This window comes from Canis aureus, chromosome 32, assembly GCF_053574225.1.
Source record: "Canis aureus isolate CA01 chromosome 32, VMU_Caureus_v.1.0, whole genome shotgun sequence".
Taxonomy (NCBI): domain Eukaryota; kingdom Metazoa; phylum Chordata; class Mammalia; order Carnivora; family Canidae; genus Canis; species Canis aureus.
In genome coordinates, this window is record NC_135642.1 from 17,108,041 (window position 1) to 17,127,477 (window position 19,437).

The window sequence follows — 19,437 nt, forward strand, 5'->3', positions numbered from 1 at the left end:
ACTCCATTCATAGGGAACAGTTGTGGCTCAACGCATGTGTGAAGAATATTCTCCATTTGTTTATTAGAACAATGTTCTATCTTTTTGGGTCAGAGTCCCAACAAAAATTGGATGGTATACTCAAAATAGGATAATTTGAGGAGGATTTGTTTATAAATGAGCTCTTTTACAAATATGTGGTAGGGAATGACAAGGGATAAAGTACCACCTCAGGGCTTAGTAGAAGCCAACTCATTACAGTGTCTTTGCTCCTTTGTGTAGGTCTAACAGACTTTACATGATGACTACATTAATATTGTTGACATAGAGCTAAGGAATGTTTTTCCTTATCAGACTCATGTATGAAGTCTCACATCATCTCTGCTTCACCTAATTCCAGCCATGTCTATTACCAGTAATTTCACACTGTCTCTGATCTGCTTTGTATATGTGCTGCCGAAGCGAGCACTCTGATCTGCTTTGAACCAACATCACCTCTCCCTAAGCTTGCACTGTGAGTCTCTGGCATCCTACCTGGATCTTCTGATATTATGTGGGACCCTGTGAAAGCCCACTGGACATTGACATACCCAGAAATATGGGAGTATTAATGACATAAGGAACAATCCTCAGCCAAATGAGGTATGGAAATCAATGGATACATGTCTTTCATCTCTTGGGGTAAGAAGTTCTGAGATATATTCCGCACACTCCTCAGAAGGTTCATAATTGTCCACGATCATTCCTCTCTAGGCCCAGACTTCCACATAAAGTTGGAATGGTCCTACATATAGAGTGAGGGGTTCCAAGCCTACTGAGGTGGTTTCAGCATAAGTTCAGGTTAGGCTGAGTAATTTAATATGTAATGTGACCGCAAGTTGCAACAGTGTACCAAAGGCTCGTTTATCTTCCACATTCCACAAAATCTTCATTTTAAAATAATCCTCAGTTTCCCCTGGACAGTTGCTTCTGATTCAAAAATATCCCTCAGTGCTGCCAAATCAAAATAGCAGTTAGTATCCTAATATTTTTTAGAGTTGTGCTAACAAACTCTAAGACCAGCTCTCAAGTTCCTTTTGTAATAAATGACCTGGTTTTTTTTTGTTTGTTTGTTTTCCTGGCAGTTTGTAGAGTCTTGTGTTTATCCTTATATGGTGTTTCAGGGTGGACAACTTTCCCATCAAGGTCTTTAGTGGAAAAATGTTTTTTTGTGTGTTTTTGATAACTTCTTCCTCCTTGGCTTATCTTTTAACTTCTTCCTCTTGGCTTATCAGAGAAATAATTGTTAAAATTTAACACAAATGTCTCATCTTATGTTTTAGGGATAGATACTGGGAGATTTTTTAAAAAGTAATTTTATCAGACAGTATCTTTAAACTATCTTGGGGAGTGATATTTTAGGTAGAAAATAAAATTACTTTAAAAGATCAGATTTGGGGGATTCATATCAGGCATATCTTACTTGAAACATAACTGGATTTTGTTTGCTTGTGTTTCATTTGATAGTCTTAATCGGTGAGTTTAATCCATTTTAGTTATGATTACTGGCACATGTAAACATTTCTAACAATTTTTGTTAGCTGTTATTTTTTCTTTTTTACTTTCTCTTGATAAAATTCTGTTTCTTCCCCCTCACTGTTTAAAAAAATTTTTTTTTAAGATTTATTTATTCATTCATGAGAGACACACACACAGAGAGGCAGAGACAAAGGCAAGATCATGCCCAGGATCACACCCTGAACTGAAGGCAGATGCTCAACCACTGAGCCACCCAGGTGTCCCTTCACTGTTTTAATATTTAAACAGACATTTTAAAGTTATATTTAGTAATAACATTTATAATTGTACATTACATAATTAATGTGCTAAGTGTTTTCTGCTTGGAAGAACACCAAAGATACTGAAATATTTGTCTTTTCTATTAATCTTTTAAATTTATTTTTTAAAGATTTATTTATTTATTCATGAGAGACACACAGGCAGAGGGAGAAGCAGGCTCCATGCAGGGAGCCTGACGTGGGACTTGATCCTGGATCCTGGGATCACACCCTGAATCAAAGGCAGATGCTCAACCACAGCCACCCAGGAGCCCCGATTCTATTAATCTTTTTAAACTTAATTCTACCTTTCAAATAATATTTGTCATTAGTTATATTTACCAATACCTTAGTTTTTTGTTGACTATTTATTTTGCATTCTTTTTTGTCTTTTTGCTATAGCAATAATTAAATAGAATTTACCACTCACAGATCCTTGTTGAAAACACTTTGTCCTTTTGCATCTGAAAATGCCTGCTGTTCCCTTACTCTTGGGTAGTAATCCATCTGGGTTAAAAAAAATCTATATGTTTTATAATTCCCTCAGAATTGTGAGCATTTTAGTCTATTTTATCCTGTCATTTATGTTGACAGGTTGTCTTCTGTCAGCCTATGAGAGAAGTAAGCCAGAGTATGTATAAAAGATGACAATTAGATGAAGACAATTTACAGACTGAAGTGAAATCTATACTTTTTCAGGATGGTGGTTTGATTTTACTTTGCCTAGATGTTGGTTAACGTTTATCTGGTCATGCCAAAACAAAACAAAACAAAACAAAAAAACCCCAAAAAACCATGTTTTCAGATCAAAAGTGCATACCATTGTTTTTGAATATGACTTCAATTCTCATTTTCTGGACCTTTTTTAGACATACTGGGGCTTCTTTTGTGTTCCCACTTCTTGCACATGTTTTTTTTCTGTTACTTCCGGGATACTCTCAGAGTGAATTTCTCAGAATTAATTCTTTGCTCAATTGTCTTGATCCGGAGTTTATGCTATATGTGTGACTTTGAGATGGACCTGTTAAGGCCATTTCTCAAGGAAATCAAATTAATAACAATCTCACTACCTATCACAGAAAAATCCCCTAATTTATGTTGAATTATACTGGTGAGAAATAGATGTGATCAGTATTTATTTTACATAATGTTTTTTTCTACAGTTATAATTTTACAATCTTGCTAAGATGTTTTTAAGTATTGGTCTTTTAACTTCACTTAGAATTTAAAGGGGACTTTTAATCCCACATGAAGGTTTTCATCTCAGGAAAGTCTTATTCATTTATTTTGCAGCTGTTCTTATTGTTGCCTTATCATTCCTGAAAATCTGTAATTATAATAATGGAGAAGAAAAATGAATATCTACTCTTTCACCTCATCTGGATATTTACTTTGATCCCTTTCCTCTGAATTTAAGGAGAACTTGTCAAGTGTGTTATGCTATATTACTGATTCTATCATTTGTGGTTTGAATGCTATTTGGTTCTCCTTTCAGCGCAGATTCAAATTATTGGAGATTTTTAGTTTTTTTTTTTTATCCTTAGTTCTTTTTTTTCCATCTCACCTATTGAATTTCTTATAACTTATTGTTTTCATTCCTTAGGGACCACATTTTCATGTATTTTAGTGAGAATGAAAAGCCATTTTTCCTAGAATAATTTTCTGAGTTTTATAGAAAATATTTTTTTGAAGTTTGCTTCTCTTGAGTTTATAATGGTATATCTTTTTTTACAGTATACTTTTACTGGTTAGACAGAAGAAAGCCAATATGAGGCCTTTCTTAACTAAAGATGTGTTAAAATGTATTGTATAGATCGTACTCAGCCCTATTCAAATTCTTCTGTTAAATCCACAGCTGGAAAGGAAACAATCTTGCTAGCTCCCTACCTATTTATTAGTGTTTCAGGAGAATATCATTTTCAGGAGAATATTGTGGCAAGAGAGGTAAAGAACCTAGCTGATGGCAAATGATGGGATAATATTTTTATAATTTGGTTCAAAGCTTCCATTTTTTCTTCTATTTTTATTTTCTTGGAGTTACAGTTCTTAAATATTTGTAAAAAGGTGTACCAATGGGGTCCAAGAGGGAATCACTACTTGGAGGTGATGATTTTTGAGGCAAAGAGTTGGGTGCTAAGTAATCATGCTATATAAACCTTTTACAATCTAGGGGCAGACTGTGGGAGAGGGCTTAAGTATATATGTACTGCTATAGTGGTAGGTACAAAGTAGACTTTGTGGCTTTACAGATTTTTATTTTTAATTGGGAAGTTGAGAAGAACTGTTTCAGAGACTCAGAAATCGCTATAAACCCTCATTACTGGTCTAAAGCCTCCTTATTCTCTACTCTTCTCACTCCCCTATGGAACTTTCCCGTTATTGCTTAAATTAATCTCTCTAAAGAGCAATTCTGATCATTATCACTTTTTTTTCCCCCAAAGTCTCTAGTAATTAAACGTCTGTAGGCAATGTGAGACTACTTACACTTGTGTTCAGTGTCTTGTATAACAGTGGAAGGGAAGGGTGAGTTAGGGAAATCTCTTCACTGTACTTTTATATTGGAGCTTGTGTTCTGGTCCAGCTAGCCTATACACACTCAAAAGCATTAGGTATTTTTACAGTATTCATACCATTTGTTCTGTGCAGAATGTCTTCTGTATTATTCAGTAAATTCTGGCCCATTCTTTTTTTTTAAGATTTTATTTATTTATTCATGAGAGACAGAGAGAGAGAGAGAGAGGCAGAGACAAGGGCAGAGGGAGAAGCAGGCTCCATGCAGAGAGCCTGATGTGGGACTCGATCCTGGGTCTCCAGGATCAGGCCCTGGGGTGAAGGCAGCACTAAACTGCTGAGCCACCCGGGCTGCCCCGATTCTTTAATACCTGTATCGGATATCCTCTTTATTTTAATATAGACTTTGTCACATAGCTGAATGCTAAAGCCTCATGGCCCTATGCATTTCTTTTATGATATTAATGTTACTGTTTTTGAGCAGGGACCAAGTCTTTCATTTTTAATCCGTATGCATAATACCTAGTGATCAGTGTCTTTTATTGTATAGGACTTCATAAATGCTTTTTCATTACTTTTGGTCTTTGGGCCCAGGTGCATATTGGGAAGTTTTAAAGTTCTCATTTGTGGTTGTAACTGCATAATCCAATGTCTTGCATTCTGTGTCTAAAGTATATTCTTTATCTCTAAAAGCATTGTACCCATAGAATTATATCAAATTAATTTGTCTGTCCTTTGTAGTTAGTAAATATATTACCCATGTAGTTTTTCAGCAAGTGTAAAACTAATCCTATCGTCATGGAAGGGCTCAGAAAGTAAGATTTTAAAAACCCTGGGTCTCTATGCAAATGTCCAGTCACCTTCTGGATTATAGCTAAGATACAAATTAAACTGCCTTTGTATACACAACTCTCAGCAAAAAGAACAGAAATATAAGTAAGTTGTGTTATATAGGATTAAGGATCCTAAAGTTCTGAGCAAGAGATAACAAACATTGCATAGTTAACTCTCAAAATTAAATAGCATTCTGCTATCAAATATTTCAGATATAGCTTGACTTTGTAAAATATTCCAGGAGTCAGTAGATTGGGGATAATTATTTATTTGAATCAACATCCCAGAATTAGACCCTAAATATTTCACAGAGATAGTGCTTATTTACTGGTAGTGAGAATAGAAAGTTGGTTTCCCAAGCAAGATAGGTATGAATTAAGTTGAGAAAGGTCACTCTGGCAGCACTTAGAGGCTGGGCTGGAAAGACTAGAAAGTACATGCCAAAAGATGAGTCCCAAGATTATTGAAATAGCCCAAATGATTATAGCCCAAAATAATCTAGCACAATGAGAATGGAGGTTAAAGAATGTATTAGAAAGGAGAGGTAGACTAAAACAATGCTTTCCTTTTCTGTCCCACCTTTTTATTTGCCATTTTTGGGGTTTTATTTGAATTCAAGTTCCCAGAGTTAAGAGTCTCTTAATGGTTTGCCTCCCTCTCTGTTTTCATCTTATTTTTCCTTCTTTTCCCTTATGTTCATCTTTTTTGTTTCTTAAATTCCACATATGAGTGAAATTATATGATATTTGTCTTTTTCTGACCGACTTATTTCACTTAGCATAACACCCTCTAGTTTCATCCACATCATTGCAAATGGCAAGATTTTGTTCTTTTTGATGACTCAGTAATATTCCATTATATATGTATGTGTGTGATCTATCTACCAATCTATCATCTGTATCACATTTTCTTAATTCATTCTTCTGTCGATGGACATCTAGACTCTTTCCATAGTCTGGCTATTACGAACATTGCTGCTATAAACATTGGGGTACATGTGCCCCTTTGAATCACTGTGAATGTATCCTTCAGATAAAAACCTAGTAGTGCAATTACTGGGCCATAGGGCTGTTCTATTTTTAACTTTTTGAGGAACCTCCATACTGTTTTCTTGAGTGACTGCATCAGTTTGCATTCCCACCAATAGTGTAAGAGGGTTCCCCTTTCTCCACATCCTCACCAACATCTGTTGTTTCCTGACTCATTTATTTTAGCCATTTCCAACTGGTGTGAGGTGGTATCTCATTGTGATTTTGGTTTGTATTTCCCTGATGCTGAGCTGAGTGCTGTTGAGCATTTTGTCATGTGTCTTTTGGCTATTTGTATGTCATCTTTGGAGAAATGACTCTTCATGTCTTCTACCCATTTCTTGATTGGCTTTTTGTTGTTGTTGTTTTTGTTGTTGTTGTTGAGTTTATAGATTTTGGATTCTAGCCCTTTATCTGATAAATCATTTGCAAATAACTTCTCCCATTCTGTTGGTTGCCTTTTAGTTTTGTTGATTGTTTTATTTGCTGTGCAAAAGCTTTTTATCCTGATGAAGTCCCAATAGTTCATATTTTGCTCTTGTTTCCCTTGCCTTCAGAGACATGTCTAGCAAGAAATTGCTGTGACTTAGGTCAAGGAGGTTGCTGCTCATATTCTGTAGAATTTTGATGCATTTCTGTCTCACATTTAGGTCTTTCATCCATTTTGAGTTGATTTTTGTGTATGGTGTAATAAAGTATTCCAGTTTCATTCTTTCACATGTAGCTGACCAGTTTTCCCAATACCATTTGTTGAAGATACTGTCCTTTTTCCATTGGATGTTCATTCCTGCTTTGTCAAAGATTAGTTGATCATAGAGTTGAAGGTCTATGTCAGTTTTTCCCCATTGGGGATGATATTCACTGTAGGTCTTTCATATGTGGCTCTTATGATGTTGAGGTATGTTCCCTCTATGCCTACGGAGCAGAGAGCTTTTATCAAGAAAGGATTCTGTATTTTGTCAAATGTTTTTCCTATATCTATTGAAAGGATCATATGTTTCTTGTCCTTTCTTTTATTAATGTAGTGTATCACATTGATTGATATATGGATGTTGAACCACCCCTACAGCCCAGGAATAAATCCCACTTTGTCGTGGTGAATAATCTTATTAATGTACTGTTGGATCCTATGAGCTAGTATCTTGGTGAAAATTTTTGTATCTATGTTCATCAGGTGTATTGGTCTGTAGTTCTTTTTAGTGGAGTATTTGTCTGGTTTGGGGATCAAGGTAATACCAGCCTCATAAGAATGAATTTGGAAGTTCTCCTTCCACTTCAATTTTTTAGAACAGTTTCAGAAGAATAGGTATTAATTCTTCTTTAAATGTTTGGTAGAATTCCCCTGGGAAGCCATCTGGCCCTGGACTCTTTTTGGTTGGGAGATTTTTTGATTACTGATTCAATTTCTTTGCTGGTTATGCATTTCTTCAGATTTCTCTTTCTTGCTGTTTCAGTTTTGGTAGTTTATGTTTCTAGGAACTTATTCATTTCTTCCAGATTGCTTAATTTGTTGGCATATAATTGCTCATCACAGTCTCTTAAAATTGTTTGTATTTCTTTGGTGTTAGTCATGATCTCTCTTCTTTCATTCACGATTTTTATTTGGGTCTTTTTTCTTTTTGATAGGTCTGCCTAGGGGTTTATCAATCTTGTTAATTCTTTAAAGAACTAGCTCTTAGTTTTGTTGGTCTGTTTTACTGTGTGTGTGTGTATGGTTTTTTTGTTTTAGATTTATTTATTTATTCATGAGAGACACAGAGAGAGAAGCAGAGACATAGGCAGAGGGAGAATTAGGCTCCATACAGGGAGCCTGACATGGGACTTGATCTCAGAACTCCGAGATCATGCCCTGAACCAAAGGCAGATACTCAACTGCTGAGCCACCCAGGCGTCCCTGTGTGTGGTTTTTAAAATTATTTTTGTATCACTGAGTTCTCCTCTTACTGTTTATTATTTCCTGTCTCCTATTGGATATAGTCTTTATTCGCTGTTCTTTTTCTGACTTCTTTAGGCAAAAGATTAGGTTGTATATTTGATACCTTTTTTGCTTCTTAAGGAAGGCCTGTGTTGCTATATACTTCCCTCTTAGGACGGCCTTTGTTGCATTCCAAAGGTTTTAAACTGTCATGTTTTCTTTTTCATTTGCCTCCATGTATTTTTTAATTCTTCTTTAACTTCCTGGTTGACCTATTCATTCTTTAGTAGGATGTTCTTTAACCTCCATGTATTTGTGGTGTTTCCAAATTTTTTCTTGTGGTTTACTTCAAATTTCACAGCATTATGGTCTGAAAATACCTGTGATATGATCTCAATCTTTTTGTACCAGTTGAAGACTGAGTTGTGACCTAGTATGTGATCTATTCTGGAAAATGTTCCATGTCTACTTGAAAAGAATGTGTATTCTGCTGCTTTAGGATGAAATGCTCTGTATATATTTGTTAAGTCCATCTGGTCCACTGCATCATTCAAAGGCATTGTTTCCTTGTTGATTTTCTGCTTAGATTATCTGTCCATTGCTGTGAATGGGGTGTTAAAGTCCCCTACTATTCCTGTATTTTTATTGATGAGTTTCTTTAAGTATTATTAAATGGTTTATATATTTGGCTGCTCCCAAGTTAGGGGCATAGATATTTACAATTGTTAAATCTTCTTGTTGGATGGAATCCTTTATTATTATATGGTGCCCTTCTTCATTTCTTGTTACAGTCTTTGGTTTAAAATCTAGTTTGTCTGCTATAAGGATGGCTACTCCAGCTTTCTTTTGACATCCTTTAGCATGATAAGTATTTCTCCATCCCCTTCCTTTCATTCTGTAGGTGTATTTGGGTCTAAAATGAGTCTCTTGTATTCAATGTATTGATAGGTCTTCTTGTTGTTGTTGTTGTTTTAATCCATTCTTGTACCCAAGTCTTTTGATTGGAGCATGTAGTCATTTACATTCAGAGAAATTATTGAAACATACGAATTTAGTGCCATTGTATCACAAAGTCACTGTTCCTGTAGATTGTTTCTTTTCCTTTGTAGTCTTTGTTACTTTTGGTTTCTCTTTCTTGCTCAAAGCGTCCCCTTCATATTTCTTGCAGGACTGATTTAGTGTTCATGAACTCCTTTAGTTTTGTCTTGAAAATTCTTTATCTCTCCTTCTATTCTGAATTACAGCCTTGCTGGATAAAGTATTCTTGACTCCATATTTTTCCCATTTAGCATATTGAATATATCATACCAGTCCTTTCTGACCTGCCAGGTCTCTGTAGATTCATCTGCTGTAAGCCTTATAGGTCTACCCTTGTAGGTTAGGGACTTTTTCTCCTGAGATGCTTTCAGGGTTCTCTCTTTACCTTTGTAGTTTACAAGTTTCACTATAATATGTTGTGGGGTTGACCTGTTTTTGTTGATTTAGACGGGAGTTCTCTGTGCCTCTTGGAATTGAATGCCTCTTTCCTTCCTCAGGTTAGAAAGTTCTCAGCTATAATTTGTTCAAATAAAACTTCTGCCCCTTTCCCCCCCACTCTTCCTCATCTGGGACTCCCATGATACAGATATTATTTTGCTTTATGGAATCATTGAGTTCCTTAAGTCTATCTTCATGATCTAGTAGTTTTCTTTCCCTCTTCTTTTCAGCTTCATTACTTTCCACAATTTTATCTTCTTTTCTTTAAGATTTATTTATTTATTTATTTATTTATTTATTTATTTATTCATTCATTCATTCAGAGAGAGAGAGAGAGACAGAGAGACAGAGACAGAGACAGAGGTAGAAGCAGGCTCCATGCAGGGAGCCCGACGTGGGACTCGATCTCTGGTCTCCAGGATCACACCCCGGGCTGCAGGTGGCACTAAACCACTGTGTCACTGGGGCTGCCCTCATTGTAGTTTTGATATGTATTTCCTTCATTAATGTTGAGCATCTTTTCATATGTCTGTTGGTCATCTCTATCTTCTTTTGAGAAATGTCTGTTCATGTCTTCTGGCCATTTTAAAATTAAATTATTGATTTTTGGGGGGAGTTATGTTGAGTTCTAGCAGTTCTTTATATATTTTGAATACTAATCCTTTATCTGATATGTCATTTATAAACATCTCCTCCCAATCCATAGGTTGCCTTTTAGTTTTGTTGATTGTTTCCTTTACTGTGCAGAAGCTTTTTATTTGGATATAGTCCTGATAGTTTATTTTTGCTTTTGTTTCCCTTGCCTCAGGAGACCTATCTAGAAAAATATTGCTATGGCTGATGTAAGAGATATTATTGCCTGTGTTCTCGTCTAGAATTTTTGTGGTTTCTGGTCACGTGTAGGTCCCTAATCCATTTTGAGTTCATTTTTATGTATGGTGTGTGAAAATGATCCAGCTTCATTATTTACATGTATGTTTCCCCAGGACCAACCATTTGTTGAAGAGATTGTCTTTATCTCATTGCATATTCCTGCCTCCTTTGTTTTAGATTAAATGACCATATAATTATGGGTTTATTTCTGGATTTTCAATTCTATTCCACTGATCTATGTATCTCTTTTTGTACTAGTACCATACTGTTTTGGTTACTACAGATTTGTAGTATGTCTTGATATGATATCTGAGATTATGTTTTGTTCTTTTTCAAGATTGCTTTGGCTATTTGCAGTCTTTTGTAGTTCCATACAAATTATATGATTATTTGTTCCGGTTCTGTAAAAGATGCTGTTGGTATTTTGATAGGGATTGCATTAAATCTGTAGATTTCTTTGGGTAGTATGGACATTTTAAAATTACTTATTCTTATAATCCATAAGCATGAAATATCTTTCCATTTGTTTATGTCATCTATGTTTCTTTCATCAGTGTTTTGTAGTTTTTAGAATGTAGGTCTTTCACCTCTTTGGTGAAGTCTATTCCTAGGTATTTTATTTATTTCAGTGCAATGTAAATGAAATTGTTTTCTTGAATTTTCTTTCTGCTACTTCATTATTTGTGTATAGAAATGCAACAGATTTCTGTGTATTTGTTTTGTATCCAGTGACCTTCCTGAATTCATTTATCAATTCTGGCAGGTTTCTGGTGGTCTTTAGGGTTTTCTATATATAGTATCATTTCATCTGCAAATAGTGAAAGGTTTACTTCTTCCTTACAAACTTGGGTACCTTTAATTTCTCTATGCTGTGACTAGGACTTACATTACTATGTTGAATAAAAGTGGTGAGAGTGGAATCCTTGTCTTGTTCCTGACCTTAGGGGAAAAGCTTTCAGTTTCTAACCATTGGGTATGATGCTGGCTGTGGGTTTTTCATATAAAGCCTTATTATGTTGAGATATATTCTTTCTAGACCTACTTTGCAGAGGTTTTTTGTTTTTATCATGAATGAATAAAGCATTTGTCATGCTTTTTCTGCATCTGCTAAAATGATTGTAAGGCTTTTATATTTTCTCTTTGAATGTGATGTATCATGTTAATTGTTTTTTGAATATTAAACCACCCTTGCATCCCAGGAATAAATACTACTTGATTGTAGTATATGATTTCTGTGATTTTAAAAATATATCATTGGATTCAGTTTACTTGTGTTTTGTGGAAGATTTTTGCTTGTATGTTCATGAGAGACTGGTCTGCATTTCTCCTTTTTTTCTGGTGTCTTTTTCTGGTTTTGCTATCAGGGTGACACTGGCCTCATAGACTGAATTTGGAAGTTTTCTTTATATTTTTTGGAAGAGTTTGAGAAGAACTCTTCTTTAAATGTCTGGTTGAATTTTCCTGTTAAGCCTTCTGATTCTGGAATTCTGTCTTTTAGGAGTTTCTTGATTACTGGCTTTATTTCATTGCTGGTGATTGATCTGTTCAATTTTCTATTTCTTCCTGTATTAATTTTGGTAGGTTATATGTTTTTAGGAATGTATCCATTTCTTCCAGGTTGCACAATTTGTTGGTATATGAGTTTTCATAATATTCTGTTACAATTGTTTTATTTCTGTGCTGTTGGTTATTTTTCTTTTTTCATTAGCAATTTTATTTGGATCCTCTCTTTTTTTTTAAATAAGTATTGCTAGAGGTTTATCAATTTTGTTGTTCTTTTCAAAGAACCATCTCTTGGTTACATTGATCTGTTCTATTGTTTTTTAGTTTCTATATAATTTATTTCTGTCTAATCTTTATAATTTGCCTCCCTCTGCTGAGTTTGGATTTTGCTTTTTCTTTTTCTAGATCCTTTAGGTATAAGATTAGGTTCCTTGTGATTTTTCTTGCTGCTTGATGTAGGCCTATATTGCTATAAACTTCCCTCTTAAAACCACTTTTGCTACCTCTCAAAGACTTTGGGCTGTTTTAATTTTCATTTGTAATTTTTAATTTCTTCTTTGATTACTTAGTTGAGCCCATTCACTGCATAGTAGCATGTTACTTGGCCTCTCTATACTTATAGTCTTTCCAGATTTTTTCTTGTAGTTGATTTCCAGTTTTATCACATTGTAGTCAGAGATGGTGCATGATATGACCTCAGCATTTTTAATTTTGTTAAGACTTGTTTTGTGACCTAACATGTGATCTCTTCTGGAAAATGTTCCACGTGCACTTGAAAAGAAAGTACTGTGCTGTTTCTGGATGGATTGTTTCAAATATATCTGTTAGATCTATCTGGTCTAATGTGTCATTTAAACCTACTCTTTTCTTACTGATTTTCTGTCTGGATGGTGTAAGTATGTGTTAAATTCTCCTAGTATTATTGTAGTACTATCAATTTCTAACTTTACATCTGCAATTAGTTGCTTTATATATTTAGGTGCTCCCATGTTTGGTGCAGAAGTACTTATAATTGTTATATTCTTTTGTTGGATTGTTCCCTTTCTCATTATGTGGTGTCCTTCTTTGTGGCTTTTATTTGTATTAAAATCTATTTGGCTGATATAAGTATTGCTATTCCAGCTTTAGTTTTGTTTTTATTTTCAAGATAAAAATTCTTCCACCCCCTCACTTTCCATCTACATGTATCTTTATGTCTGAAGTGTCTCCTATAGGCAACATATAGATGAGTCCAGCTTTTTTTTTTTAATTTTTATTTATTTATGATAGTCACAGAGAGAGAAAGAGAGGCAGAGACACAGGCAGAGAGAAGCAGGCTCCATGCACCGGGAGCCCGACGTGGGAATCGATCCTGGGTCTCCAGGATCACGCCCTGGGCCAAAGGCAGGCGCCAAACCGCTGCGCCACCCAGGGATCCCTGAGTCCAGCTTTTTTAACCATTTGGTCACCCAGTGTCTTTTGATTGGGGTATTTAATACATTTATATTGAAAGTAATTATCAATAGGTGTGTACTTACTGCCATTTTATTATTGGTTTTGGAATTGTTTTGTTGTCTTCTCTGTTCCTTTCTTCTCATATTCTCTTCTCTTGTTTTCTAGTTTTCTTTAGTGTTATGCTTGGATTCCTTTCTCTGTTTTTTTTTTTTTTTGTATCTATTATAAGTTTTTAATTCGTGGTCACCAGTGGGTTTTTATATAACATCTTATGTACATAGTAGTCTATAGTAAGTTGATAGTTGCTTAAGTCTGACCCATTGTAAAAGCATTACATTTTTACCCTACCACCCCATGTCTTATGTATATGATATCATACTTTACATCCTTTTATTTTGTGAATCTCTTGACTGACTTTTGTAGATATAATTGATTTTACTGCTTTTGTTCTTTAATCTCTATACTGTTTTATAAATGATTAGTTCTATTTTTATTATATATTTGGATTTACCTGTGAACCTTTTCCTTTTGTAATTTTTTAACTTCTGGTTATAGCTTTTCCTTTCCACCCAAAGAATTCCTTTTAACATTTCTTATAAGGCTGGTTTAGTGGTAATGAACTCCTTAAACTTTTGTTTGTTGGGAAACTATATTCTAAATGGTAACCTTGCTTTGTAGAGTATTCTTGTTTGCAAGTTTCTTTGATTCAGCATTTTGAATATATCATGTCACTCTTTTCTGGCCTGAAAAGCTTCTGCTGGAAAATCAGCTGATAGTCTTATGGAGTTTCTCTTATATGTAACTCTTTTCTTTTCTCTTGCTGCTTTTATAATTCTCTATCTTTATGCCATTTTAATTACATTTTGGTGTGGACTTACTTTGGTTAATTTTGTTGGATGTTCTTTGTGCATCCTGGATCTGAATTTCTGTTTTATCCCCCAGATTAAATTTTCAGCTATTATTTCTTAAAATAAAATTTCTTTTTTTTTTTTTTTAATAAAATTTCTATATGCTTTTCTCTCTTCTCCTTTTGGGATCCCTAGAATGTGATTGTTATTATACTTGATGATATTCTTGACTTACCTTAACTATCATTTTAATTAATTAATTAATTAATTAATTACCTTTTTGACATTCTGCCTGATTTTCATTACTCTTGTCTTCCAGGTCACTGATACATCCTTCTGCATCCTCTAATCTGCTCTTGATTTCCTCTAGTGTTTTTTTTTTAAGATTTTATTTATTTATTCATGAGAGACATGCATAGCGAGGCAGAGACACAGGAAGAGGGAGAAGCAGGCTCCATACAGGAAACCTGATGTGGGACTCGATCCATCCAGGATCACGCTCTGAGCCAAAGGCAGACACTCAACCACTGAGCCACCCAGGCATCCTTCCTCTAGTGTTTTTTTTCTAGGTAGGGTATTTTCTACCTCTTTTTTGAGGGTCTCACTGAGATCCTTCACTCATTTCTCAAGTTCAGTATCTTTATGACCATTACTTTGGATTATTTATCAGGCACATTGGTTATTTCTGTTTCATTTAGCTCTTTTGCTATAGTTTTGTTCTCGTCTTTCATTTGGGATATATCCCTCTGTCTACTCATTTTGTCTAACCCTCTGTATGTGTTTCTATGTATTGGGAAATTCAACTATGTCTCCTGATCTTGAAAATAGTGGCATGAAGAGGAGGTCTTGTGGTGCCCTGTAGTGCAATGTCCCCTCTTCCCCAGAATCAGATGTTTCAGGAATATCTTCTATGTGGGTTATGAGTACCTTACTGCTGTGGTTGAGTAGCAGTTGTGTTCACTGTGTGGCTGCACTGGCCCACTTTGGCTGTTGTGAGGGCCCTGGGAAGGGTTTGATCCTTGTGGTATTAAGGAGCCAGTCTATGGCTGCTATAGGCTTACAGCTGGGTGTTGTCAGTAGTCTGACCACATGTCTGTCCTTTTGTCTGCCAGGGTTTCAGTTGTACCAATCTGCAGGGTGCTCTCCCTGCCTTTTCCTCTGAGAGGTGGTTGTTGGTGGGTGGGTTTGGCAGTTAGATCGGATGCCTGCCCCTAGTCTTTTTGCTGAGGCTGCAGTTGCATTGGTTGGCAGGGCCTTCTGTCTGTACTTCTAGCTATAGTAATAAGGTTTGACTAATGGGAATGTAGGTACACTGATGAGTGTGATTATCTTCCCCACTTCCTAGGCCAGGAGCCACTTTGGAGTTGTACCCCAATCCCTCCTCTCCTGTTTGTAGGATGTTTTGGGGAAAGAGCCACTGGGGCCCCCCAGGGGGGACTCCTGCCAAGTGGAGTGGATTGGCTGAGGTAGATCTGTAGGACAACATCAGTGTGTGGTGCAGTGTTAGCAAAGTTGAACAGTGCTTATACTAGTTCCCACTAGCATTCTGATGTCATTGGTTCTTGGAAAAATATCCTAAAGATTCCTGTACTTTCGGCACTTGTTCTGATATTCGTAGATAAACTTCCTTCATGTATACCCCAGATACATTTCAAACTGCTGCATCTATGCTGTCTCTTTAAGGACAAGGCCTCAGTTTCATATGCCCTCTTCCTCTCACAGAGCTGAAACCACTGATTTTTAAAGTACCTGGAGTTAAGCCCTGGTGACTGTAAAATCTCATGAAATTAAGCCTCACTGGTTTTAAAGTTTAAACGTTATGGGGTCTGATCCTCTGGCTTCTCCATGTTTGATTTCCCTCCTGTTCGGGGTTAGTTTCACTGGAGTTTGTTCCTCAGCCCCTCTTACCCTTTTGATGTGGCCTCCTTTCTATAACCATGGAAAGCCTGTTCTGCCAGTCTTTGGGTCATTTCATAGTTAGTTTCAGGGATGTGGCTGTCATCTTGGTACATCCATGGGACAAGGTGAGGTCAGTAGCCTCCTACTCTGTCATCCCCTACACTTCAATCATGTGATTTTTTTCCTTCATTAATAAATGTGTTGTATCACATTGGATGATCTGCATATGTCAGACTGGACTTGAATTCCTGGGATAAATCTCATTTGATCATGGTGTATGATCCTTTAATATATTGAATTCATTTCGTTAATATTTTGTTGAAGATTTTTGTTTTTGTATTAATTACGGGTATTGGGCTGTAACTGAAAATCTTCCTTCCTTTCATTTCTTTCCTCCTTTACTTTCTTTGTTTCTTTTCTTCTCCCTTCCTCCCTCCCTCTCCCTTCCTTCCTGGTATCCTTGTCTGGTTTTTGTATCAGGATAATTCTGGCCTTGTAAAATGCATTTGAAAATGTTCCTTTCTCTTCAGTTTTTTGAAGAAGTTTAAGAAGCATAGGTATTAAATCTTACTTGCATGTTTGGTAGTCTTCACCAGTGAAGAAATTTCATCCTGGATTTTTGTTTATTGGGATGCTTCTGATTATTGATTCAATCTTTTACTAACCATTAGTCTGTTTGTATTTTTAATTTTTTTATGATTCAGTTCAGAAGATGTATGTTTGTAGGAATTCATCCATTTCTTCCATATTGTCCAATTTATTGGCATATAATTATGGATAGCAGTCTCTTAGGACCCTTTGTAGTTCTGTGGTATCAGTTGTAACTTCTTTTTCATTACTGATATTTATTTTGAGTCCTCTTTTTTTTTCTTGGTGATTCTAGCTAAAGTTTTATCAACTGTTTATTTTTTTCAAAGAACCAGCTCTTGGTTTCATTGAACTTTTCTGTTGTGTTAATCTCTATTTTATTTATTTCTACTTTGATCTGTATTATTTCCTTCCTCTATTAACTTTGGACTTCATTGTTTCCTTTTTCCCTATTTCCTTTAGTTGTAAAGTTAAATTGTTGTTTGGAATTTCTCTTATTTCTTGAGATAGGCCTGTATCACTATGAACTTTCTTCTTAGAACTGTTTTTGCTGCATCCCATAGATTTTGGTTTGTTGTATTTTGTTTTTATTTGTCTCTAAGTATTTTTGAATTTCTCTTATGGTTTCTTCTATGTCCCGGTAGTTTTTCAGGAATGTAAATCTTCATGTATTTGTAGTTTTTCCAGTTTTCTGGTTGCAATTAATTTCTAATTTTATACTACTGGAATGAAAAAAGATGCTTGCTATGATTTCAGCTTTCTTTAATTTATTCAGACTTGTTTTGTGGTCTAATATGTGATCTATCCTGGAGAATGTTCCATGTGGATTTGAGAAGAATGTGTATTCTGCCTTAGGATGGAATATTCTATATGTATCTACATCTGTATCTATATATAGATAGATAGATATTAAGTCTATCTGGCCTAGTTTAAGGCTGATACTTCTTTATAGATTTTCTGTCTGGGGATCCCTGGGTGGCGCAGTGGTTTGGCGCCTGCCTTTGGCCCAGGGTGCGATCCTGGAGACCCAAGATCGAATCCCACATCGGGCTCCCGGTGCATGGAGCCTGCTTCTCCCTCTGCCTGTGTCTCTGCCTCTCTCTCTCTCTCTCTGACTGTCATAAATAAATAAAAAAAAAGATTTTCTGTCTGTATAATCCATCCATTGATGTAAGTGTTATTTTAAAGTTACCTACTATTATTATATTGCTGTCAGTTTCTCCTTTTAAGTCTGTTAGTATTTCCTTTGTATATTTTGGAGGTCCTTGGGTGCATATATATTTATAAATGTTATATTTTCTTGCTGTGTTGACCCCTTTATCATGATTTGTTACCCTTTATCTTTCTTACCATCTTTGTTTTAAAGTCTATTTTGTCTGACATGAGTAAAACTACACCAGCTTTCTTTACTTTCACGTTTACATGGAATATATTTTTCCATTTTGTCACATTCAGTCTGTGTGTGTCCTTAGATCTGAAGTGAATCACTTGTAGGCAGTATATAGATGTGTCTTTTTTTTTTTTAATCTATTCAATCCCTCTATGTCTTTAGATTGGAAAATTTGGTACATTTACTTTTTTTTTTTTACATTTTAGTAAGATTTTATTTAAATTTTAGTTAATTGACATAGTGTAGTATTGGTTTCATGAGTAGAATTTAGTGATTCAGGGAACCCTGGGTGGCGCAGCGGTTTGGCGCCTGCCTTTGGCCCAGGGCGCGATCCTGGAGACCCGGGATCGAATCCCACGTCAGGCTCCCGGTGCATGGAGCCTGCTTCTCCCTCTGCCTGTGTCTCTGCCTCTCTCTCTCTCTGTCTCTCTGCTACTATCATAAATAAAAAAAAAAAAATTAAAAAAAAAAAAGAATTTAGTGATTCATCACTTACATATAATACCCAATGCTCTCTCTTTTCCCTCTGAGGACCCCTTCATGTGAATGTTATTCTGCTTGATATTGTTTCAGAGGTACCTGAAGTTATCATCAGAATTGTTTTTAATTAGTTTTTTTTTCTCTGCTTTGTCTTGGTGAATTCCATTGCTTTGACTTCCAGCTCACTGATCTGTTGTTCTGCTTCATCCAGTCTACTGTTGACTGCTTTAATGTATTTTTAGTTCAGTTATCATATTTTTCAGCTCTGTGACTTCTTTTTGGTGCTTTTTTATATTTTATCCTTGTTGAAGTTCTCACTGAGTTTTTGAGCATCTTTATGGTCATTACTTTAAATTCTTTATCAAGTAGATTATTTATCCCCATATTGTTAAAGTATTTTTCTGAGGTTTTCTCTTATTCTTTGGTTTAGAACATATTTCTATTTCCTCATTTTGCTTGACTCTCCATGCTCATTTCTATGTATGAGGTGAAACAGCTATCTCCCTCAACCTTGAAGGGGTAGGGTTGTATAGGTGATGAACCTTCTCATTCAGTCTTTCCCTAGCTCTTGGTTGTCTCTTGAGTGTTTGATTATTTAAACCATCTGATTTATTTCTGATTTGTCCCCATTGTTGAGAGTGTGTCAAGACCTATCAGTATTCCAAGAGGAGGAATCTCATTTAGCACCTAGTTGCAGGTTGATTGGAAGCCAGACAGTTTTTACAGTATGCAAATGTATATAGTCCTATGGTGCTAGAATTGTTATCTCTGCTGGCTTCTACATCAGGAGATCTGGAGGTGTCCCTTTGGTAACAAATACAAAAATCAGCACTCCAGACAAGTATGTGGCTTCTTTTCTGAG